The following is a 6,000-nucleotide window of genomic DNA, read 5'->3' as shown; positions in this document are numbered from 1 at the left end:
TCATATCAGCCTTGTGTTATCTTCTTAATTGTTGTTAATCATGAGTATCCCTTTCTTGCTATCCGGTGCATTTCTGAGTTCTTTCTTTCTCGATCCTCCAAAGGCCAGCATTTCAGAAGATTTCTTTGTTCTCAGCTTGCAACTTTCATTCTCAAATTCTTCTCAATTGTTGTCTCTTCGTTCGTCTCTCAATTATTTCGGTGCCTTGTTCAAGTTTTTCTCTTAGGTGGCTCATGATCCCTTCATCCTCATGTTTCTCCATGCATTCCTGGTATCCATTTTCGCTTGCATTCTTAACGGTGCTTCCTTCAATTATGCTTGATGTGGTGCATATCTATCTCTCTCTTCAAGTTTCTTTCTAGAAGAATAAGTGGTTTGCTAAATCCGTTGCTTGTCATCAAATAAACTTGATGAAGGATAAGCATAACATAATTCTTATTCTTGTTTCACCAAACGATTTCAATTCTTCTTCCGGAGTGGCTCACAGTATCAATTCCTTTTTCTCAAGTGTTCTTCAAGATTCCTGTTGGAGTACCTCAAGTATTCTTTCTCTTGCACTTCTAGTGCATTGTTCTTCCTTTATCCTTTGAGGTGGTATTATAGCATTCTTGTTAGTGTAGGAGCCTAATACGTCTCCGCCGTATCTACTTTTCCGAACTCTTTTGCCCTTGTTTTGGACTCTAATTTGCATGATTTGAATGGAACTAACCCGGACTAACGCTGTTTTCAGCAGAATTGCCATGGTGTTGTTTTTATGCACAAATAAAAGTTCTCGGAATGACATGCAAATTTACGGAGAATCTTTCTGGAATTAATGAAAAATACCCGCGCAAAGATCCACCGGAGGAGGTGAGCCATTGGGCCACAAGCCTAGGAGGCACCGCCACCCCCCTGGTCGTGCCTGGCAGGCTTGTGGGGCCCACAGAGCTCCACCGCCTCCAATCTCAGCTCTATATATTCTGTTTCGCCGGGGAAAAATAAGAGAGAAGGATTCATCGCGTTTTACAATACGGAGGCGCCGCCACCTCCTGTTCTTCATCTGGAGGGCAGATCTGGAGTCCGTTCTGGGCTCCGGAGAGGGGAAATCGTCGCCATCGTCATCATCAACCTTCCTCCATCGCCAATTCCATGATGCTCTTCACCTTTCGTGAGTAATCTCATCGTAGGCTTGCTGGACGGTGATGAGTTGGATGAGATCTATCATGTAATCGAGTTAGTTTTGACGGGGATTGATCCCTAGTATCCACTATGTTCTGAGATTGATGTTGCTACTACTTTGCCATGCTTAATGCTTGTCACTAGGGCCCGAGTGCCATGATTTCAGATCTGAACCTATTATGTTGTCGCCAATATATGTGTGTTTTAGATCCTATCTTTCAAATTGTAGTCACCTACTATGTGTTATGACCCGGTAACCCCGGAGTGACAATAGCCGGAACCACTCCCGAGATGACCATAGTATGAGGAGTTCATGTATTCACCAAGTGTTAATGTGTTGGTCCGGTTCTTTATTAAAAGGAGAACCTTAATATCCCATAGTTTCCATTAGTACCCCGCTGCAACGGGAGGGATGGACAATAGATGTCATGCAAGTTCTTTTCCCTAAGCATGTATGACTACATACGAAATACACGCCTACATTAGATTGACGAACAGGAGCTAGTTACATATCTCTCAGTGTTATAAATGTTACATGATGAATCACATCTGGCATAATCATCCATCACCGATCCAATGCTTATGAGTCTTTTACTACTGGTCCTTGCTATGTTACTTTGCTTCTACTGTTGTCACTGCTGCTGCTGTTACTCTATCTCTACTGTTGTTACTTTGCTTCTACTGGTTACTGTTGCTACTGCTGCTATCATACTACCTTGCTAATGATACTTTACTGCAGACACTAAATCTTTCAGGTGTGGTTGAATTGACAACTCAACTGCTAATACTTGAGAATATTCTTTTGCTTCCCCTTGAGTCGAATCAATAAATTTGGGTTGAATACTCTACCCTCGAAAACTGTCGCGATCCCCTATACTTGTGGGTTATCAAGACCTTTTTCTGGCGCCGTTGCCAGGGAAGCATAGCTATATTCTCTGAGTCACTTGGGATTGACGTATGTTGCTCACTATGAGGAATCCGATAGATCCAAGAACTAAAGTCTTTCCCTCAACTACGAGGACAGGTAAGGAACTGCCATCTAGCTCTGCACTTGATTCACCTTCAGTTATGAGTAAGTTTGCGACATCACCTCGTGCTAGAAATCTTGATATGTCGCCTGTGCTTGATGATGCTACTTCTGCTGCCCATGATGCTTATGATGATGCTATGCTTGATACTGCTTTTCCTGATGATGCTATGCCTTATACTGCTTTGCCTGATGATGCTATGCTTGATACTTCTTTGCCTGATGATGTTATGCCTGATACTGCTTTGCCACTAGGTGCATTCCTTGATGCACAAATTGCTAGAATTGATGCTAGATGTGATGATACTTCTGAAACTACTGATACTATTGAAGTAGAACCTGCTATTTTTCCTGCTAGAACTAGCTCTCCTGATATGCGTGAATTGCCTGTTATGCCTGAACATTATGTTATGGAGGGAGAGATAGCTGAGGATTTTCTTGCGTGTAAGGATAGCTATGATGTTGAGAAACTACTGCGCAAGCGGAAAGAAAAATCTCTGGATGCTAGGATGAAATACGACCCGAAGTTTGCTACTTCGCCTATCTTTGTGACCGATAAGGATTATGAATTCTCTGTCGACCCTGAGTTAATCACTCTGGTCGAATCTGATCCTTTTCACGGTTATGAGTCTGAAACGGTTGTAGCCCATCTTACCAAACTGCACGATATAGCCACCCTATTCACTAGTGAGGAAAAGATCCGCCACTACTATATCCTCAAGTTGTTTCCTTTCTCGCTAAAGGATGATGCTAAGACTTGGTTCACTTCTCTTGCTCCTAGTTGTGTGCGTAGCCCCCGGGATATGCTCTACTACTTCTCTGAGAAATATTTCCATACCCATAAGAAGCAAGCTGCCTTGCAGGAAATATACAACTTTGCTCAAGCTGAAGAAGAGAGTCTCCCACAAGCTTGGGGGAGGCTCATCCAACTACTGAATGCTTTGCCTGATCATCCTCTTGAGAAGAATGAAATACTTGATATCTTCTATAATAGACTTGTCGATGCTTCCAAAGACCACCTAGACAGTTGTGCTGGTTGTGTTTTTAGGGAACGAACTGTAGAACAAGCTGAGATCCTATTGAATAACATCTTGTGCAATGAGAATGCTTGGACTATTCCCGAACCACCTCCTAAGCCAACTCCGAAGAAAAGAGGTATTCTATTCCTCAGTCCTAAAGATATGCAAGAAGCCAAGAAATCTATGCGAGAGAAAGGCGTTAAATCTAAAGATGTCAAAAATCTACCACCTAACGAAGAGATCCATGGTCTTGATAACCCGATACAGGTAGTAGAAGTAAATTCTCTGCGTAGGTTTTATGAGAGTGATATTCCTTTTGATAAACCTGCTAGCTTATGCCTCGATGAATTTGATAACTTTGTTGTCAAACAACAGAGTTTCAATGATTATGTTAGCACACAATTGGAACAGAATGCTCGTATGATTAGTCATTTAAGTGCTTGTGTGGACAGAAATGTCAATGATCTTAAGCTTCTGAGTAAACATGCCTCTATGGTAACCACTCAGGTAGAACAAGTACTTAAAGCTCAGAATGACTTGCTCAATGAGCTGAATGACAATTCCGTTAGATTCGTTACTAGAGGCGGTAGAATGACCCAGGAACCTTTGTATCCTGAGGGTCGTCCAAAGAGAATTGAACAAGATTCTCAAGGAGTTAGCACTGATGCACCTAGTCATCCTAGAAAGAAGAAGAACGATGATAGGAACCTGCACGCTAGCAACCCTGTTGCTGCTACACCTGAGAGTCCAAACGATGTCTCTGTCTCTGATGCTGAAACACAATCTGGTGATGAACATGAGCCTAATGATAATATCAATAGTGATGTTCATGATGATGCTCAACCTAGCAATGATAAGGATGTGGAGATTGAACCTGTTGATCTTGATAACCCACAGCCTAAGACTAAGAGATATGATAAGAATGACTTTACTGCTAAAAAGCATGGTAAGGAAAGGGAACCATGGGTTCAGAAACCTATGCCCTTTCCTCCCAAACCATCCAAGAAAAAGGATGATGAGGATTTTGAGTGCTTTGTTCAAATGATTAGACCTGTCTTTCTGCAAATGCGTTTGACAGATATGCTCAAGATGTCTCTGTATGCTAAGTACATGAAAGATATTGTGACTAATAAGAGGAGGATACTTGAGGTTGAGATTTCCACCATGCTTGCCAATTATACCTTCAAGCGTGGAGCTCCCAAGAAACTAGGTGATCCCGGTGTGCCCACTATACCTTGCTCCATTAAAGGTAACTACGTTAGAACTGCTTTATGCGACCTTGGAGCCGGTGTTAGAGTTATGCCTCTCTCTCTCTCTTTATCGTAGACTTGAACTGGATAAGTTGACACCCACTAAAATCTCTCTGCAAATAGCCGACAAATCAACTGCTTTCCCTATCAGCATTTGCGAGGATGTGCCTGTTGTGGTTGCTAACGTCACTATCTTAACAGACTTTGTTATTCTGGATATTCCCGAGGACGATGCCATGGCGGTCATCCTCGGAAGACCCTTTTTAAACACCGCAGGGGCATTTATAGATTGCAACAAAGGCAATGTCACTTTCCATGTCAACGGTAATGAGCATACGGTACACTTTCCGAAGAAACAATATCGAGTACATTGCATCAATGCTATCAAAAAAACTTCATCGATTCTTATTGGGAGCTTTGAATGCCCTATTCCTCCTGTCAAGATGAAGTATGATTTGCTTGCTGGGGAGATACACATCCCCATTGAGGTGACCTAGTGACTATTCGAAAATTCTCCGTTCTCTTTTGCGATTCGAAAAGGTTTGTCGAGAAGACTTGATCAACCACATTGACGGATTTCTTTCGATGACCATGAGATGGATGAATCGAGGAGTCACAAACCTCTGTTCCAAGCTTTCACCTTCGGTTGCTTAGAAGAAAAATGATAGATTTAGTTTAGTTTTCCCTGTTTTCTATTTCAGCGTACGGTAGAAAAATACCCCGAAAAATAAAAGTTCTCCGAACGCCGTGAAATCAAGTATGATTTTTTCTGGATTTTTTGAAAAATACTGAGACGAAGAACTTGTCCGGGGGCTGCACCAGTGGGCCAGAAGCCCTGGAGGCGCGGGCACCCCCTGGTCGCGCCACCCAGGCTTGTGGGGCCCACAGGCACCCCCTCCACTCATTCTTGCTCTCATCTGGTTCTCCTACCTCCAGAAAAAATCGTTTCGCAACTCAAACCCATGTTCTTGCTCCTCTTGCTGGGATTTTCGATCTCTTTGCTCAAATCACCATTCTCCGAACTGTTTTGGGGAAATTACTCCTTGGTAAGTGACCCCTCCATTGGTCCAATTAGTTTTTGCTCTAGTGCCTTATACTTCGCGTATTTTTGCTGCCTTGGTGACCATGTTCTTGAGCTTTGCATGCTAATTTTAGCTGGTCCCAAGTAGTTTTGACGCGTAATATGGCCTCTAGGCACTTGTTGGAGTAGTTGTTACGAGTTTAGTTGAGCCTTGTTCACCTTTCCTTAGAATCATTGAAAATTTCAGAAAGGGAAGATGTTGAGGAGAAACTATCATGGTGGTTCCTCAAGCAAGAGAGGTCCCCGTCTTGCGATTCGGGAGCCCGATCCTTACCAACCAAGGGACGCGCAGGTACAACCATGTGAATGGCCTTCTGATGAATTTATGATTGAGGCAAGTTTCAAAGATGAGTTTGATGCACTTGTTCGCAACGTCGGACTCGAAGAATTCATCTCCGATAAATGTGAACAGTATGTTGCTCTCACTGCCTCTTTTGTTCGTAGATTCAAATTTTCAGTTGGCCA

This window comes from Hordeum vulgare, chromosome 2H (genome assembly GCF_904849725.1).
Source record: "Hordeum vulgare subsp. vulgare chromosome 2H, MorexV3_pseudomolecules_assembly, whole genome shotgun sequence".
Classification (NCBI taxonomy): domain Eukaryota; kingdom Viridiplantae; phylum Streptophyta; class Magnoliopsida; order Poales; family Poaceae; genus Hordeum; species Hordeum vulgare.
The sequence above is the reverse complement of the archived record's forward strand: the minus strand, read 5'-3'. Positions refer to the sequence as shown.